A 19,768-nucleotide genomic window follows, 5' to 3' on the forward strand; every position below is an offset into this window, starting at 1 on the left:
ATGTGGAAAGAAAAGTCTGACTTCAAACCACATTTTACAGGTTCATATTTCTACTGAATAGATTTAATTTAAAATAAACAAACAGGGTGGCTGTTTGGTGGCTCAGTTGGTTAAGCATCCACTTCTGCTCAGGTCATGATCTCACTGTTCATGAGTTTGAGCCCTACATCCAGTTCTGTCCTGACAGCTCAGAGCCTGAAGCCTGCTTCGAATTCTGTGTCTCCCTCTTTCTCTGCCCCTCCCCCACTTGCACTCTGTCTCTCTCTCTCTCTCTCAAAAATAAATAAACATTAAAAACTAAAAATAAAATAAACAAGCTCATGCATATTGAGGGTTTCCAAGTGAACATTTTTTTTATAAATATATACAGAATTTTAGAAGGCTGAGACTAAAATCATAAAATTGGAATGTAAAGAAACAGTTTACTAAACTATATAGATCTAAATTTGAGTCTCTGTCCATGACAGCACTATCTAGCCTCACACTCCTGAGAGAGTGGATCTCTCAGGGGTTCAGTTTTTCCCTCTTTCAAAAAGGAAAAGAGTTTATCTGCATGAGTTTTGTAAAGATGATAGATGTCATTGTTATTTCATATGAACTTAAAAAAATAGTATATGGTTTTGAAACTGGCCAAAATTAAAATTGTTTTTATTTACTTCCCAAAGAAAGTATTTCAACTAGTATTTTACAAGATGATTTTTCTGAATTATTATATATCGATACATACTAAAAGGTCAAATAAGAGACTTCTAATCTGGACAAGATGGTGTAGAATTGCTTTTCCCTGCATCTTTCCTCTAAAGACAACTATATACCCTGGAAAGGGTACAAGACACAATCAAAGGACTCTGAAGGGTGGTATGAAGGACACTGGGAATGACACAGCAGCAGCAGGGCATCTTGTGTTTCCCCTTCTGACAGAGGAAGGCCACCCAGACCCAGCATTTCCCAAATCCTAAATTAGCAACAGAAGGAAGGTCATTCCTCCCCAAACAGAATTCCCTCTGACAAAATCAGGGAAGCCCGATACTACTTGAAAAAAGGGTCAGTTGGAAGTCCTACCAGAAATAAACAGCCAGGAGAGGTACTCTTATTTTCCACTAGGCCTGAAAAATTCCACGCCTCTTACCCACTAAGAGATACCCACCTGGGCAGGCAGAGCTGGCAGGAGAGCCAATATACAGTAGGTGGCCTGGTTCAGGAAGCCTCATTGTCCCTGCTGTATCTACACTCACCTCCCCTGCCTAGCAAAGGAGAGTGGGCAGCTGGAACTGGGAAAATGGATGCAGCCACATCAAGCTTCCTGGTCCAAGAGGTCCTTTTGCTTCAGTGAAACCCAGATTCTTCCTGTCTGCCAAGAGTCACTGGGTTGGGCTACTAGGGCAAAGGACCCAGCTACTTAAAGGGGCTTCATCTGAGAAGCACCTGTATCGCTGCAGGCAGCAGACTTTCCTCCCCCATCTGGAAATACGATGCAGAGGAGGAACCCCAGTAGGAGAATCCCCCTATACCCTCCCTGCTGAGAGATACCTGGCAGCTAGGACTAAGGAAACTCCTTCCACACCCCTGATGCAGCACCAGCAGGGAATAGCTGGAGCCACTGTAGCAACAGCTGAACAAGATTGATCAAAATAATACCACAAAGGCTCTGATAATTAAACTGACATTAGTACCATAGTCCACAAACATAGGCCAAACTCCAGGTTCTAAATATTCCCACTAAAATAAAAAGAAATGTTAAATAGAACCCAGATTCTCCTAACACAAGAGACAAAAGGTCCAGTACACAATAAAAAATCACCCATCATAGAAAGAACCAAGAAAATACAATTTGAATAAGAAAAGACAATCAACTGATGCCAACACCAAAATAAATCATATGTTGGAATTAGCTGACAAGACTTTTAAGGCAGGTGTCATAAAAATATTTCAACAGATTATAATAAAAACTCGTTAACTTAAAAAATAGGAAATCTCTGGGGCGCCTGGGTGGCTCAGTCGGTTGAGCGGCCGGCTTCGGCCCAGGTCATGATCTTGCAGTCCGTGAGTTCAAGCCCCGCGTCAGGCTCTGTGCTGACCGCTCGGAGCCTGGAGCCTGTTTCAGATTCTGTGTCTCCCTCTCTCTCTGACCCTCCCCCATTCATGCTCTGCCTCTGTCTCAAAAATAAATAAACGTTAAAAAAAATTAAAAAAAAATAGGAAATCTCAGCAAAGACATAGAAGTCATAAAAATAAACCAAATTGAAAATATAAAACTGAAAAATACAAAAACAGGGTAAAAAAACTGGGGTGGGCTCAATTGTAGAATGGAGATGACAAATAATAGCATCAGTGAACAATATAATTGATGCAATCTGAACAATAGAAAATAAACAGAAGCAACAGCAACAAAAACATAAGCAGAGATTCAGGGACCTGTGAAACATAAAAATGGTCTAATATTTGTATCATTGGAATGCCAGAAGAAGAAGAGAAAGACAATGGGACTGAAAGAGTATTTTTAAAAGTGGTGGCTATAAACTTCCCAAATGGGTAAAAGACCAACCTATAGATAAGCTGAGTGAATTTCAAGCAGGCAAATCCAAAGAAATCCATGTCAAGATGCATTATAGTTAAACTTTTGAAAACTAAAGAAAAAAATTAAAAACAGCTAAGATGGATGTCACATTACCCCTAGGGATCACTAGTTTGGACTGGAATGGATCTCTCATCTGAAACTGTGGAAGGCCAAGGGAACTTGGCATAATATTTTCTCAGTGCTGCAAGAAAACAATTGCAGTTCCTGATGCTATAATACCTGGTGAAACTATCCTTTAGGAAGAAAAAGGAAATATAGACATTCTAAAACAAAACAAAACTAAATTTGTTGCTACCAGACTTACCTTACCGATTGGCTAAATGAAGTTCTTCAAACAGAAAGGAAACAATAAAAGAAGGAATCATGGAACATCAGGAAGGAAGAAGGAACAGTGGAAAGAGAGGAAATAGGGATACCTACAATAAACAATTCCTTTTTCTTGAGTTTTATAAATCATATATGATGACTGAAACAAAAATTATAATACCATCTCATACTCAAGACAATGATATTTAAATGTGTGACCTAAATGGAAGTTAGATTTCCACACTTCACTTGAACTGGTGAAATGTTGATTCCAGTAGCCTATTGTATCACACACATATATATTTTAATACACAGAGCGACCCCTATGAAAACTCTACCAAGGGATACTCTCAAACACATTTTAAATAAATGAAGATGGAATCTTAAAAAATATGCCTAAAACCCTATAGTAAAGCAGGAAAAGAGTAACCCAGGTATGAGAACCAGAAGAAACAAATAGAAAGCAAATAAAATAGCAGATTGAAACTCTAACATATCAGTATTACCTTAAACGTAAGTGGTCTAAGTACAACAATCAAAAGACAGATTGGCAGAATGGATACAAAAAGATAACCTATATACATGCTTTTTGCAGCAAAGGATTAACAGAGTAGGCTGAGACTATCAGGCCTTAAAAGCACCATCTTGTAAGATTGGCCCCTACCTGAAATCTTGGAACTTGGTTTTCTGTGATAAAATTGACTCTTTCGGCCTAAACTATGCAAATAGTATGGTCTATACCAAACACCTGCTTTTTGGGGGAGAATGTGGAATTTTGGTACATGCCGAGCAGAAGATGCCTACATGACCTGTTGCCAATTAAAAAACAAACAAACAAACAAAACAAAAACAAACAAACAACAAAAACAACAAAAAACACCTCTGGGTATTGAGTCTCCAAGGAGCTTTCCTAATGGAAAACATTCCACACTTGTTATTGCAACACATTGCCTGAGGAATTAAGCACTTACTGTATGACTCCACTGGGAGAGGACTCTTCAAGAGCTGCACCTGGTTTTCTCTGAATTTTACTCCATATGACTTTCCCTTTGCCAGGTAAATCCTTTGCTCTAATACATCGTAGCTGTGAATCTGACTATATGCTAAATCTTGTGAATACTGCTAACAAATCATCATATAAGGGGATGGTGTTGAGAACCACCAACACATGCTGCTTATGAAAAATGACTTCAAATTCAGCAATATAATTTGAAAGTAAAAATATATCTCTATATACAAATACATATGTGTATACATATGTGTGCATATGTGTACATATATAATGCAAATATTAAGCAAGAAGAACACAGCAGGAGTGGCTATATTAACATATAATAGAGTAGATTTCAGAGCAAAGAAAAATATTAGAGACAAAGAGGGACATTACTTATTGATAAAAGAATGAATATACCAGGAAGTCATATCATTCTAGGTATAGACACATGTACCATTGAGAGAAACCGGGCAAAGTGTTGAAGGAATCTCTTTGGATCTTTCTTGTAACTGCATGCAAATCTACAATTATCTCCATAAAAGTTTAATTAAAACTAGAAAATAAAAGTCAAGTAATCCATAGGGCTTGTAGTGAAAAATGTTTGAGGTTGAAAATCATTGTTCACTTAGTGACACAAAGAAATAACTTAATTCATTCTTATAAGAACGATGCTACTGGATTCATCTACATAGGTGCCCCTCATTCCTACTCCCACTCAAGAATTTTAGGATTTCCTCAGTGTATCTAAGTTTTGATAATTTTTCATTCACTTGTGTTGGATTCAGGCCTCTCTAATATGAAAGTATTTAACTCAGAGAAATTTTCTTGTATTAATATAATTGTTATTGATAGCTTTCTCTGACTTTTCCAATAGTTGATACTTTTTATCTCATCTTTTCTGTCATATTTTTACTTAAATTTATTTTTATGCCTTGTATTCAGGGAGATTTCTTGAAATGTATCTTTTAATCTTTTTTATATTTTGGTTTTAGCTTCCAGGAAACTCTACTTATTTTGTGATTATTTTTTTCATAGTATCTTTTTTAATTAATGCAACACATACATATATATGTATATGTGTATATGTATATGTGTATATAGATCTATATGTTCTCTCTCTCTGAAGATTTTAATTAGAATTTGGGTTTGTGTTATTTAGTTTTACATATTTTTTTCTGTTTCCTAACTTCTATCTCCTTCAGAATTGATCTTCTTTTGTTTATCTTGGTCTTTGTCTTTCAATGTTAGGGTCTTTTGTGGGGGCCAACAGTAAATTATTCATATTTAAGTGAGCCAAAGAAAGGTTCATTCACAGTTGTGAATATGTGTGTGAGTTTTATGACCTGGAGGAAGTATCTTCTGGTACAGGGTCATTTTGCTGGGGAACCCTTCAGTGTAAGAAAAGGAATGGAAGCACTAATGCCTACTATTTCTGCCCAAGTAAGTCATCCCTAACGATTTGGTTTTTTAAAGCAATGCACCCTTATTTTATTTTATTTTTAAAAAAATTTTTTTTCAACGTTTATTTATTTTTGGGACAGAGAGAGACAGAGCATGAACGGGGGAGGAGCAGAGAGAGAGGGAGACACAGAATTGGAAACAGGCTCCAGGCTCTGAGCCATCAGCCCAGAGCCCGACGCGGGGCTCGCACTCACGGACCGCGAGATCGTGACCTGGCTGAAGTCGGATGCCCAACCGACTGCACCACCCAGGCGCCCCAATGCACCCTTATTTTAGATGATCCCATTTGTGGAGTGGAATTGTAGACAGGCAGGGGCAACCACTCCTGTGACCTTGCAATCAACCCTGCTTTACACTCTTCCCTTCTGTAGCCTGGCAGGCAGTTTAGCTAGCTCATCAGTTACAAACCTGTTTGCTTGTCAACTAGACTATGGCTTTCTCATGTCATTAGTCAACACTGTGTCTACTGTTTTCTGTATTCTAGAAATTTACTAGCCTTTCTTATTTTTTCATGGCCTCCATTTGATATTCTTTATTGTAGTGGTTCATAGTACTTACTATTTTACCATTATTTTAATGATGTATCAAGAGAGAGAGGAAATATGCATTTGTGTTGTCTGCAATTTTCAAACATTAGTCACCATTAAAATAGTCTCGACATAAAAATATAACTGTTGTACATTTTACCAATGGTAATTTAAAAATCGATAAAAATTTTTCTTCATCCCCAGAAATATAATCAAAAACTAAAGCCATAATTAGATTTTGCCAAGCTAGCAAGTAATTGAATCATGGATTTCTTTCACTTTACAACTCATGTTTCAAGTGATTTTCAGCTACAAACCTTTCATGATTAAAATAAGTAAATTTGATTTCTTCCAAAGTATTTTAAAATCCTAACTAGAAAGAGTTTTGTTTATCTATAGAAAAGTGTTTTCCTATATTATATTTTACTAAGTCACTGCTAGGCACACAGTATTCAATCAATTAATACTTCTTTGTAGAAAACCACAAGTGTAATTTTAATGTGCAGTGATGTGCAGTTTTGTGTTCTGTGAATCTCAGTTGGTTTTCTAACATCATCCCTCCCACCCCAAAATCAATCTCCCTTCCAACCTTGTCATAAGTTTCACTGACAGTAAAGTCACTCATCTCAGTGGAGCAGAAAAGTAAAAGCAGAATCATTGTTTGGAACTACTGGCACATTGTACATTTATTTCATTTAGTTCAAGAACCAAAACATCTAAGTCATCTTAACCATGCCAATAATAGCAAAATATGTTCTGAGCCCTTCAATCTCTTAACAGCTACAAAACTTCAATTATATATTTTTTTCCCTTCTTCTTGACATCCTATTTCTCAGTGAGGCCATTTTATGTAACTGTGTTTGTGATTAGAAGACTAGAACAAAGGCAATGATGAAAGTAATAACCAAGAAAAACACTTAGAAACACACTCCCAATTTAACCACTTTCTGTGAAGGCTTACGTTAAGGTATAATATTATTTATCATTTGGAGGGCTACTATTAAGATTTAATTAACAGTGAAGAAAGAGAAGAACGGAAAACTTTGTGTTAAGGGAGCTTGACTTTGAATAACTAAACATTGACGTGGTGGCTTTCTCTTGTTTCTCTTCATAGCTACCAAAAAAAAAAAAAAAAAAAATGAAGTTTCTCAGGAAGAAAAACAAAAAGCCCAATGCAAAGCAGTAACTCAATATAATCTTGCAGTTATAAAATCATTGTGAAGGTCTAACTCTTTCAAAGTCCAGCTTAAACCAGGGAATGGCTTATTTCCCATGGTGTGAATTATAAAAATATAAAATCCCAATTTAAGTTTTTCTCGCCAGTAGACCTGATAGGTTTGAGGAAGCAGAATTGAGTCTAGGTTGTTCCAGTATTTTTCAAGATTATTCTTATTTATTAACTACAACAACTGAATAAGCAGTTGTTATTTTTGGCATTACTTCTATTGTCATATCTAGAAATATTATTTCTTGCTCAGGTAATAATTAGGCTATATCCTCCAGTTTAGTATAAACTATATTTTATTACGAGGAGCCAACTATTCTAATAAACAATCTTACCAGACCAAGGACTTAATATAATGAGAATTTATTTCTAGCTAATATCACAGTCCAAATCAAGGGGCTTTGCTCCATGGTGTCATTCAAAAGATCCATTTTTGGTTTGTTTCTACTTTTTTGTTTTTGTTTTGTTTTTACAAATATATCTTCAAAATTAGTTGAGGGGAAGAAGGGAAGTAGCTATTTTGATCATTAGCATCTTTCTTAAAAGGTTTTATTGCTTGTTAAGATCTAATCATCAGGATACCCAGATTCTAGCTCTGTAACTAAATGCCTGTAATTTTAAATATGCTTTTTCTTTTCTTGGCTGTATTTTCAGTATTCCGGAGCCTAAACAAGACATGGTCATGCAGGATTAAGAGTTTTCTCCCTCTACACATTAAGAAAGGAAGGAAAGAGAGAGAGAGAGAGAGAGAGAGAGAGACAAAATGACACAAAACGTGTCTAGGCTGATTTCATAGGCATATGCCCTACATAGATGCAGAAGCCTCCTCAGTCAAAAAGGCACTGTGCTCAGTTCTGCTCTTGACATCTTGAAATTCTTAAACATTTTATCTTTGAACTTGTGTCATGTAAGTTATGTCAAAGGGTCAGTGGAGCAAGTGTCCAAACAGAGGTTTGATGCACAATGTGTGTATGCATCCTTTCCCTGCAGCACCTTTCCATATGCATGTTGTTCACAGTGCTCAGTGAGCACAGAATTCCTGATAGCTCCCCCAGACTAGTGGGCCCAGAAGTTCTTTACACTGGTACATCCTTACTGAATCCTCTAATTCTTGGTGGCAAAGGGAAAAGGAGAACCATGAGAATTGGGATGTTTTAATTTAATTTAATTATTTTGTTTTAGGGTCCTTCCCCAAAGTGGCATAACTCATCTCTGTCAATGTCACTGGACAGACGTCAGTCCTATAGTCTCTATAGTCTACTCTATAGTCCTATAGCAGGACCATCTACATAATTTGGGGTCCCAGTAAAAAATGAAAATGTGGGCCCTCTTGGCCAAACATAATTGAGAATTTCATGATTATAACAACAGAGCATTGAACCAGGCACAGAGCCTTTTTAAGTACAGTTCATAATGTGACTGTGCAGTCCACATGCCCATGTAGATGACCTGAAGTTTCACTTAAATTCCAGGGAATCTGGGGAATGTGGTTCAAATGTGTATCTGGCAGGAAAAGGTAGTGGTGTTTCGTAAGCGTGTTAACAAGCAAAGGCTGCTATAACAAATTGCCACAAACAGTAGTTTCAATAATACAGATTTATTATTTTTTAGTTCTGGAGAACAGAAATCTTAAATAAGTCTCCCTGAGCCAAAATCAAGCTGTTGGCAGAGCTTTGCTTCTTTCTGGAAGTTTTAGGGAAAATCTATTTGCTTTTTCCAACTTCTAAAGACCAGCACATTCCTTGGCTCCTAGACCATTCCATTTTCCAACTTTGCATCTTCCTGGTGATCCTTCCCTAGTCATATCTCTGTCTGACTATAGTTGGGAAAGATTGTAAGGACCCACCCATGTTGATTCTATTTGCCCACCTGGATAATCCAGAATAATCTCTTCAGTTTAAGATCTTTAATCACACATGCATGGTCCCCTTTGCCGTATAAAGTAACCTATTCACGGGTCCCAGGGATTAGGGTATGGTTATCTTGAGAGCCACTATTCTGCCATCACAGCAAGCATACAGCCTTGTTTCCACTACAACTTGCTATATCATGAGATTTGGTATAAATGATTTCTTTAATGAATTCTACCCAAAGAAGTTTAGTTTCTAACAGCAATTAGTCCAAAATAAAGTGTCTGGTCAGGAAAACTATGGCTCCAGTGATAGCCCTGGTGCTATCCTTTCTTTATATGTTCTCCCTAAAATGTTTTTCTTTTCAAGATCATATGACTGCTATTCTTTGAGGAAAGCCTATTAAATCACTCATTCCTAGATCTCTTTTTCTACCTTTGTTCCTTTGTTGTGCCTAATCTTATTTCTAAAAACAAAACAAACAAAAAAAGCAAAACAAAACAATATAAAACAAAACCACAGCTATTTGAATTACATGAAGATTGAATTAATAAAGTTGAACCAGGGTGAGAGAAAAAAGAAGGAAAAAAATGTACGTGTATGTACACCTAGTCATAATTAAATCTAGTACCCATAACTATTTTCTTAAAATCATCTCTTTTCTTTATGTTAAATGCAGTTGTTTTGAATTGTGAGAAAACATAGACTGCCAACTCAGGCAGAAATTTTTTAAGCAATTCATTGGTACCCCCCAAAAGCAAAAAAAATCACTAACTTTTCTCTCATTTTTTAATTACTAGCAGCAAAATTGTTTATGAAATGTTTACGGGCATGTTCAGACGATGTAGTGGGGTTCATTGAAAGAAAAATCACATTTTATTTTTCCTTGGGCAACTTTGATTTAGTTCAACTGTTTCCAAAAGAATGAAAATCCCGCTTAAATGCCCTCTGCTTGATTTCCATTATGTTTCATTTCTTGTTTCTTTATTAATAGGAGAATTTAGAGAAAGGATGAGGATTCACATTTGAATAAAGAAAGAGAGTAGATGGGAGGAGCAGTTCTAGACATTTTATTTTCACTTCATCTTACCTTGCCTGTGTCAGAAATAATGACAGGCACTCTGTAAGATGAACTCACCAAATACGGTCTGTGGTAATGGCTAAAATATACCTGTAGGAGAGGAAGAAAGATGACCCTCAGGTGCAAGTGACCTCTTAGATCGTGTTTGCTTACCAAGAAATTTCAATAACATCAGATGAAAAAAAAGTAAAATTTTCAATGTATACATGGGTACTAGAATAAGTTACTTAAGTATTTTAGTATTAGGCAATTTTCACCAATTTTTGCAATGATGATAAGTAACCATAACATCTTTTTTTTTTATTTTTTTTTAATTTATTTTTTTTATTTATATATGAAAATTATTGTCAAATTGGTTTCCATACAACACCCAGTGCTCATCCCAAAAGGTGCCCTCCTCAATACCCATCACCCACCCTCTCCTCCCTCCCACCCCCCATCAACCCTCAGTTTGCTCTCAGTTCTCAACAGTCTCTTATGCTTTGGCTCTCTCCCACTCTAACCTCTTTTTTTTTTTTTTCCTTCCCCTCCCCCATGGGTTCCTGTTAAGTTTCTCAGGATCCACATAAGAGTGAAACCATATGGTATCTGTCTTTCTCTGTATGGCTTATTTCACTTAGCATCACACTCTCCAGTTCCATCCACGTTGCTACAAAAGGCCATATTTCATTTTTTCTCATTGCCACGTAGTATTCCATTGTGTATATAAACCACAATTTCTTTATCCATTCATCAGTTGATGGACATTTAGGCTCTTTCCATAATTTGGCTATTGTTGAGAGTGCTGCTATGAACATTGGGGTACAAGTGCCCCTATGCATCAGTACTCCTGTGTCCCTTGGATAAATTCCTAGCAGTGCTATTGCTGGGTCATAGGGTAGGTCTATTTTTAATTTTCTGAGGAACCTCCACACTGCTTTCCAGAGCGGCTGCACCAATTTGCATTCCCACCAACAGTGCAAGAGGGTTCCCGTTTCTCCACATCCTCTCCAGCATCTAGAGTCTCCTGATTTGTTCATTTTGGCCACTCTGACTGGCGTGAGGTGATACCTGAGTGTGGTTTTGATTTGTATTTCCCTGATAAGGAGCGACGCTGAACATCTTTTCATGTGCCTGTTGGCCATCCGGATGTCTTCTTTAGAGAAGTGTCTATTCATGTTTTCTGCCCATTTCTTCACTGGGTTATTTGCTTTTCGGGTGTGGAGTTTGGTGAGCTCTTTATAGATTTTGGAGACTAGCCCTTTGTCCGATATGTCATTTGCAAAGATCTTTTCCCATTCCGTTGGTTGCCTTTTCGTTTTGTTGGTTGTTTCCTTTGCTGTGCAGAAGCTTTTTATCTTCATAAGGTCCCAGTAATTCACTTTTGCTTTTAATTCCCTTGCCTTTGGGGATGTGTCGAGTAAGAGATTGCTACGGCTGAGGTCAGAGAGGTCTTTTCCTACTTTCTCCTCTAGGGTTTTGATGGTTTCCTGTCTCACATTCAGGTCCTTTATCCATTTTGAGTTTATTTTTGTGAATGGTGTGAGAAAGTGGTCTAGTTTCAACCTTCTGCATGTTGCTGTCCAGTTCTCCCAGCACCATTTGTTAAAGAGACTGTCTTTTTTCCATTGGATGTTCTTTCCTGCTTTGTCAAAGATGAGTTGGCCATACGTTTGTGGGTCTAGTTCTGGGGTTTCTATTCTATTCCATTGGTCTATGTGTCTGTTTTTGTGCCAATACCATGCTGTCTTGATGATGACAGCTTTGTAGTAGAGGCTAAAGTCTGGGATTGTGATGCCTCCTGCTTTGGTCTTCTTCTTCAAAATTACTTTGGCTATTCGGGGCCTTTTGTGGTTCCATATGAATTTTAGGATTGCTTGTTCTAGTTTCGAGAAGAATGCTGGTGCAATTTTGATTGGGATTGCATTGAATGTGTAGATAGCTTTGGGTAGTATTGACATTTTGACAATATTTATTCTTCCAATCCATGAGCAGGGAATGTCTTTCCATTTCTTTAAATCTTCTTCAATTTCCTTCATAAGCTTTCTATAGTTTTCAGCATACAGATCTTGTACATCTTTGGTTAGATTTATTCCTAGGTATTTTATGCTTCTTGGTGCAATTGTGAATGGGATCAGTTTCCTTATTTGTCTTTCTGTTACTTCATTGTTAGTGTATAAGAATGCAACTGATTTCTGTACATTGATTTTGTATCCTGCAACTTTGCTGAATTCATGTATCAGTTCTAGCAGACTTTTGGTGGAGTCTGTCGGATTTTCCATGTATAATATCATGTCATCTGCAAAAAGCGAAAGCTTGACTTCATCTTTGCCAATTGTGATGCCTTTGATTTCCTTTTGTTGTCTGATTGCTGATGCTAGAATTTCCAGCACTATGTTAAACAACAGCGGTGAGAGTGGGCATCCCTGTCGTGTTCCTGATCTCAGGGAAAAAGCTCTCAGTTTTTCCCCGTTGAGGATGATGTTAGCTGTGGGCTTTTCATAAATGGCTTTTATGATCTTTAAGTATGTTCCTTCTATCCCGACTTTCTCAAGGGTTTTTATTAAGAAAGGGTGCTGGATTTTGTCAAAGGCCTTTTCTGCATCGATTGACAGGATCATATGGTTTTTCTCTTTTTTTTGTTAATGTGATGTATCACGTTGATTGATTTGCGAATGTTGAACCAGCCCTGCATCCCAGGAATGAATCCCACTTGATCATGGTGAACAATTCTTTTTATATGCCGTTGAATTCGATTTGCTAGTATCTTATTGAGAATTTTGGCATCCATAATCATCAGGGATATTGGCCTGTAGTTCTCTTTTTTGACTGGGTCTCTGTCTGGTTTAGGAATCAAAGTAATACTGGCTTCATAGAATGAGTCTGGAAGTTTTCCTTCCCTTTCTATTTCTTGGAATAGCTTGAGAAGGATAGGTATTATCTCTGCTTTAAACGTCTGGTAGAACTCCCCTGGGAAGCCATCTGGTCCTGGACTCTTATTTGTTGGGAGATTTTTGATAACCGATTCAATTTCTTCGCTGGTGATGGGTCTGTTCAAGCTTTCTATTTCCTCCTGATTGAGTTTTGGAAGAGTGTGGGTGCTCAGGAATTTGTCCATTTCTTCCAGGTTGTCCAATTTGTTGGCATATAATTTTTCATAGTATTCCCTGATAATTGTTTGTATCTCTGAGGGATTGGTTGTAATCATTCCATTTTCATTCATGATTTTATCTATTTGGGTCATCTCCCTTTTCTTTTTGAGAAGCCTGGCTAGAGGTTTGTCCATTTTGTTTATTTTTTCAAAAAACCAACTCTTGGTTTCGTTGATCTGCTCTACAGTTTTTTTAGATTCTATATTGTTTATTTCTGCTCTGATCTTTATTATTTCTCTTCTTCTGCTGGGTTTAGGCTGCCTTTGCTGTTCTGCTTCTATTTCCTTTAGGTGTGCTGTTAGATTTTGTATTTGGGATTTTTCTTGTTTCTTGAGATAGGCCTGGATTGCAATGTATTTTCCTCTCAGGACTGCCTTCGCTGCGTCCCAAAGCGTTTGGATTGTTGCATTTTCATTTTCGTTTGTTTCCATATATTTGTTAATTTCTTCTCTAACTGCCTGGTTGACCCACTCATTCGTTAGTAGGGTGTTCTTTAACCTCCATGCTTTTGGAGGTTTTCCAGACTTTTTTCTGTGGTTGATTTCCAGCTTCATAGCATTGTGGTCTGAAAGTATGCATGGTATGATTTCAATTCTTGTAAACTTATGAAGGGCTGTTTTGTGACCCAGTATATGATCTATCTTGGAGAATGTTCCATGTGCACTCGAGAAGAAAGTATATTCTGTTGCTTTGGGATGCAGAGTTCTAAATATATCTGTCAAGTCCATCTGCTCCAATGTCTCATTCAGGGCCCTTGTTTCTTTATTGACCGTGTGTCTAGATGATCTATCCATTTCTGTAAGTGGGGTGTTAAAGTCCCCTGCAATTACCACATTCTTATCAATAAGGTTGCTTGTGTTTATGAGTAATTGTTTTATATATTTGGGCGCTCCGGTATTCGGCGCATAGACATTTATAATTGTTAGCTCTTCCTGATGGATAGACCCTGTCACTATTATATAATGTCCTTCTTCATCTCTTGTTACAGCCTTTAATTTAAAGTCTAGTTTGTCTGATAGAAGTATGGCTACTCCAGCTTTCTTTTGGCTTCCAGTAGCATGATAAATAGTTCTCCATCCCCTCACTCTCAATCTAAAGGTGTCCTCAGGTCTAAAATGAGTCTCTTGTAGACAGCAAATAGATGGGTCTTGTTTTTTTATCCATTCTGATACCCTATGTCTTTTGGTTGGCGCATTTAATCCATTTACATTCAGTGTTATTATAGAAAGATATGGGTTTAGAGTCATTGTGATGTCTGTATGTTTTATGCTTGTAGTGATGTCTCTGGTACTTTGTCTCACAGGGTCCCCCTTAGGATCTCTTGTAGGGCTGGTTTAGTGGTGACAAATTCCTTCAGTTTTTGTTTGTTTGGGAAGACCTTTATCTCTCCTTCTATTCTAAATGACAGGCTTGCTGGATAAAGGATTCTCGGCTGCATATTTTTTCTGTCTAGCACACTGAAAATCTCGTGCCAATTCTTTCTGGCCTGCCAAGTTTCAAAAGAGAGATCAGTCACGAGTCTTATAGGTCTCCCTTTATATGTGAGGGCACGTTTACCCCTTGCTGCTTTCAGAATTTTCTCTTTATCCTTGTATTTTGCCAGTTTCACTATGATATGTCGTGCAGAAGATCGATTCAAGTTACGTCTGAAGGGAGTTCTCTGTGCCTCTTGGATTTCAATGCCTTTTTCCTTCCCCACTTCAGGGAAGTTCTCAGCTATTATTTCTTCAAGTACCCCTTCAGCACCTTTCCCTCTCTCTTCCTCCTCTGGGATACCAATGATGTGTATATTATTTCTTTTTAGTGTATCACTTAGTTCTCTAATTTTCCCCTCATACTCCTGGATTTTTTTATCTCTCTTTTTCTCAGCTTCCTCTTTTTCCATAACTTTATCTTCTAGTTCACCTATTCTCTCCTCTGCCTCTTCAATCCGAGCTGTGGTGGTTTCCATTTTGTTATGCATTTCATTTAAAGCGTTTTTCAGCTCCTCGTGACTGTTCCTTAGTCCCTTGATCTCTGTAGCAAGAGATTCTTTGCTGTCAGCTATACTGTTTTCAAGCCCAGCGATTAATTTTATGACTATTATTCTAAATTCACTTTCTGTTATATTATTTAAATCCTTTTTGATCAGCTCATTAGCTGTTGTTATTTCCTGGAGATTCTTCTGAGGGGAATTCTTCCGCTTGGTCATTTTGGATAGTCCCTGGCGTGGTGAGGACCTGCAGGGCACTTCCCCTGTGCTGCGGTGTATAACTGGAGTTGGTGGGCGGAGCCGCAGTCAGACCTGATGTCTGCCCCCAGCCCACTGCTGGGGCCACAGTCAGACTGGTGCATGCCTTCTCTTCCCCTCTCCTAGGGGCGGGATTCACTGTGGGGTGGGGTGGCCTGTCTGGGCTACTTGCACACTGCCAGGCTTGTGATGCTGGGGATCTGGCGTCTTAGCTGGGGTGGGTAGGCAAGGTGCACAGGGGCAGGAGGGGCAGGCTTAGCTTGCTTCTCCTTAGGTGATCCATTTCAGGAGGGGCCCTGTGGCAGCAGCAGGGAGTCAGATCCGCTGCCGGAGGTTTGGCTCCGCAGAAGCGCAGAGTTGGGTGTTTGCGCGGAGCGAGCAAGTTCCCTGGCAGGAACTGGTTCTCTTTGGGATTTGGGCTGTGGGATGGGCGGGGAAGATGGCGCTAGCGAGCGCCTTTGTTCCCCACCAAACTGAGCTCTGTCTTCCGGGGGCTCAGCAGCTCTCCTTCCCTTTGTCCTCCAGCCTTCCCGCTTTCTGAGCAGAGCTGTTAACTTATGACCTCCCAGCCGCTAAGTCGCGCTTGCTGTCGGAACACAGTCCGTCAGGCCCCTCCACTTTTTGCAAGCCAGACTCGGGGGCTCTGCTTGGCCGGCGAGCCGCCCCTCCGCCCCGGCTCCCTCCCGCCAGTCCGTGGAGCGCGCACCGCCTCGCCGCCCTTCCTACCCTCTTCCGTGGGCCTCTCGTCTGCGCTTGGCTCCGGCGACTCCGTTCTGCTAATCCTCTGGTGGTTTTCTGGGTTATTAGGCAGGTGTAGGTGGAATCTAAGTGATCAGCAGGACGCGCGGTGAGCCCAGCGTCCTCCTACGCCGCCATCATCCCTGGAACCCTCAGTAACCATAACATCTTAACAGCACGTAATAACATTTGTTTGGTTCTTGCTTGATATGTCTATGGTTCTCATCTACTTTGCTTCTACTGGATATGCCATCTCCTTTCAGAGCAGAGGCCAAAGGTAGACCCCCATCTGTGATGTGGTATGCTTATGGCAAAGGGAAAAGAACAAGACAGTTTATGGAGACAGACAATAGCACATAAAGCTTCCTCTAAAAATAAGCTTGTACTACTTCTGATTCATTTTATTGGCTGAAGTAAGTCACACTGGCATACCTGACATTGAAGAAAGGAAATACATTTCACCTACAGTAAAGTAATGCAAGATATATTGCAATGTGTCAAGATATGTAATTCTCCAAGACAAAAAGAGAGAGAGAAGCAAATGATTTGGAATCATAATGCAGTCAACCACACAAATAGTAGAAGAAAGCTATTTTTTTCTTAAACCACTGAGTTCCTCAAATTATATCTCCTATGTTATAAAAGTTACAGAAATTACCATAGAAAATTAAAGTAGAAACATTTCAATATGTTTAGGGTAGTTACAAATTTAAAGAGCTAGTGTAAAATTCAGGGAAAGCTGGAGTATTCATTGGAATACTACTATTTTTCCCCCTAGGGAGAAAAAGACTTTGTAATCAAAGAATACTAGTTTCCTACTTCAGGTATATTCTGTTTTTCTTAGAAATGAATTACTAGTTTATTGCTCGGCCGTGTGCCCATAATAGCAACTGCGTTTCTCAGGCTCCGTTGCAGCTAAGGTGGTCAATTACATATAAGGGGGAGTTGACAGATGGCACTTCTGAGAAAATTCCTTGAGGGAGGGACAGACGGCTAATGTGCACCTCTTTGCCATCTCTTTCATTTCCATTTCCTTCTTCTTGTGTAGAACTAAGACCGAATGGATGAAGATCTGTAGTTATTTTGGACCTTGACATTGAGGATGGAAGCTGAGTGCTAAATTCTTGGGGCTATTAAAGGTGTGTGCCTCTTTGCTGGCAATAGACAGCTTTCCTATCAGTCCTGGAGGGCTGAACTCTGTACTTCTTTTATGACAGGGCAAAATAAACTTCAATTTTATTTTACTTATTTTGATTTTCTATTTCTCTTACTGGGCATAATTACTGTATAAGACTTAATTAAGGAATATTGATTTAAAATTGAGGGAAGCTCATTGCAGCTTTTCTCAGAGAGACCTGTATGGGTGTTTAACTGGGAAATAAAATGATGCAGAATAAGATGCCAAAGAGAATAAGGCAAGGTTATAATGTTGAAGGCTAGGAAAAAGATTGAAACAGTGCTAGTATTCAGCCAAATGAGTAAAACAAAAGAAATAGTATTGTATTAAGTAAGATTACGACCGCATGAAGCTTAAACATTTAGCTGTAATGATATAGATATATATTTGATCATATATGGATACACACAAATTTACATACATAAATAAAAATATCACATTTTTTTATAGGTGGGGTCAAATCAAATGGACTCCTCAGATACTTAGGTTGGGACACTATAGAACTATGAACCCTTCGTTAAGTACATTGATATAAAGTTCTCTCTTTGGGCCACTTGGCACCATTGGCAGTCATTCTGCATATTTTCCAAAAATAGCTACCCTCAAACAATGGGCACTCTTCAGATGAGTCTGTTAGTCATGGGATTGAGGTTTGTGTACATACAAGTGCCCCTGTTTTTTTAAACCTATTATTCCAACATTTTTTCCTTCTGTTAGTTCCTATTAGATATAAAACCAGGAAAAAAAAATTCATGGAACTTCTCATTCCATTCTGCAGAATCTCTGTTCCAAGTATCCAGGATCCTTACCAGACAGTGGGCTCAGCAGGCACATCTCAGCATTTCTTAACTCCTATGATGTGCTTGTCTTTGTCTATGCCCTGATATTGTCCATTCTCATTTACTCATCATTAGTTGAAGACAGCAAATCTAAGATGCCTCTTAGTTGCTGAAAGTTTTAGCTTTTAAATCTGCCAGAGTAGGTATTTGAATTTTATATGGATTGAGGAAAAGAGCAAGAACGAAATATTCTCAAATGGTATGTCAGGAAATATCATCAATTCACAAGAGTGACTTAATCTAAAGCATGTGTAATCAGTGCATATAAACTGATAGGTCCACAGAGGTTTTTGACAACCAATTATACAATAAAAAAAAAAAGATTTTAAGTAATTATAATTGCAGGAATGGAGGATTCATGGCAAATCCCTGTTTTAGTTTTCACAGAGAAGTGTTTCAGAGTTTTCTTGGAGGAATTAAAAATATTTGATTGGTTAAAGTAAAGAAAGTATTATTAGTATGTGGAGTTCGAACATGAAGAATGAGAAGAATGAGCAGGAGGAAAAGGAGGTAGAGAAGGAGGAGAAAGAAGAGTGTGTGAAATTGCATTTTAAGCAACTGAGAGGGTAAAATGAACAAATGTTGGAGGTGAGCAAGGGAAAGTTGGCTGAAGACCATAGGGTAATAAAAGAGCTGGACATTCGCAGCTAGCCAGAGTCCTATGAACTAGCATGTTTGGGCTATTTGAATTTTTGAAGCAATTTGTACTGACTGAATTGGAAATTCACTTAGATATTTCAGACAGCATATGAACAGTGCACACTGTTTGAATAATATTTATATCCTGATTATGTGGGGATGTTTAGGTAACGTCTTGATTTTGTAGTGTGCTTTTCTGTTTTTTATTCAAATAACTAAATGCATAATATGTTTGTATAATTGCCAAACAGTGGTAGGTTAAAAAATATTAAATAATTCTTAAAATGAATCTCTTGTCAGTTAGTCAAGGAAATATTTTAAATCTTTTTAATATAAAGAAGCCAATGTTTTATTTGTACTTACATATTCCTTTTTATTCTGGGGAAAGAGGAGTAATTATATATATTTTTTCTACTTCAGAATCTGCTCTTAGAAGTGTATCAATTGCATTCAAGTTCTTACAGTTAAATATGTCCATTTAAAGTTATTTTCTGTATTTACCTTGCTGTTGCTACTTAAGGCAGAATAGCAAGCTATCTTGTTGAAATAGAAATGTCCACACTAGACGCTTTTTTCCTTTCAAAAATGATTTCAAGCCTGATAAAGAAAGAAAAAGATAAAGGCAGCAAAGCACTTGTCATTTTTTTTGTAAGTGCTTCACTTGTTTCTTTCAGGCATTTGGGAAAGGGCTGAATATGTATTATTTGATTTGTTTTACTGTCTCTCGAAGTACATTTGGTTTTGTGTATTTTAAACAGAGAGACAGAAATGACTTGATAAACAATATCCATCAAAACAACTTGGAAACCACTTAAGATGTTGGTCTTTGTAAGAAGTCAAGATAGCTTTTCCATCCAAGTAGCTCTGAGTGCTTCTGTTAAAAGTATATAGCAGGAGGGAGATGAGGAGGGCAGTAAAGCAAAGAAGCAGAAATTTTTAAGTTGGAAATACGACTTTAAATATTGTTAGTGCCTTTCAAAACAGATATCCCA

The 19,768-nt window shown here is 38.1% G+C and overlaps 1 long non-coding RNA gene across 1 annotated transcript in view; it reads left to right on the forward strand.

The window, feature by feature from the left end:
- LOC121030509 (uncharacterized) overlaps positions 1–17,365 on the forward strand; it is a 92,047-nt gene extending 74,682 nt beyond the window's left edge. Inside the window, exon 4 of the long non-coding RNA XR_005790257.1 lies at positions 17,170–17,365. This is a non-coding gene — a long non-coding RNA (uncharacterized LOC121030509). The remainder of the gene's footprint in view (positions 1–17,169) is intronic.
- Positions 17,366–19,768: the final 2,403 nt, after the last annotated feature.

The sequence above is a fragment of the Herpailurus yagouaroundi genome, unplaced genomic scaffold, assembly GCF_014898765.1.
Source record: "Herpailurus yagouaroundi ecotype Mexico unplaced genomic scaffold, PumYag 140, whole genome shotgun sequence".
NCBI classification, from domain to species: domain Eukaryota; kingdom Metazoa; phylum Chordata; class Mammalia; order Carnivora; family Felidae; genus Herpailurus; species Herpailurus yagouaroundi.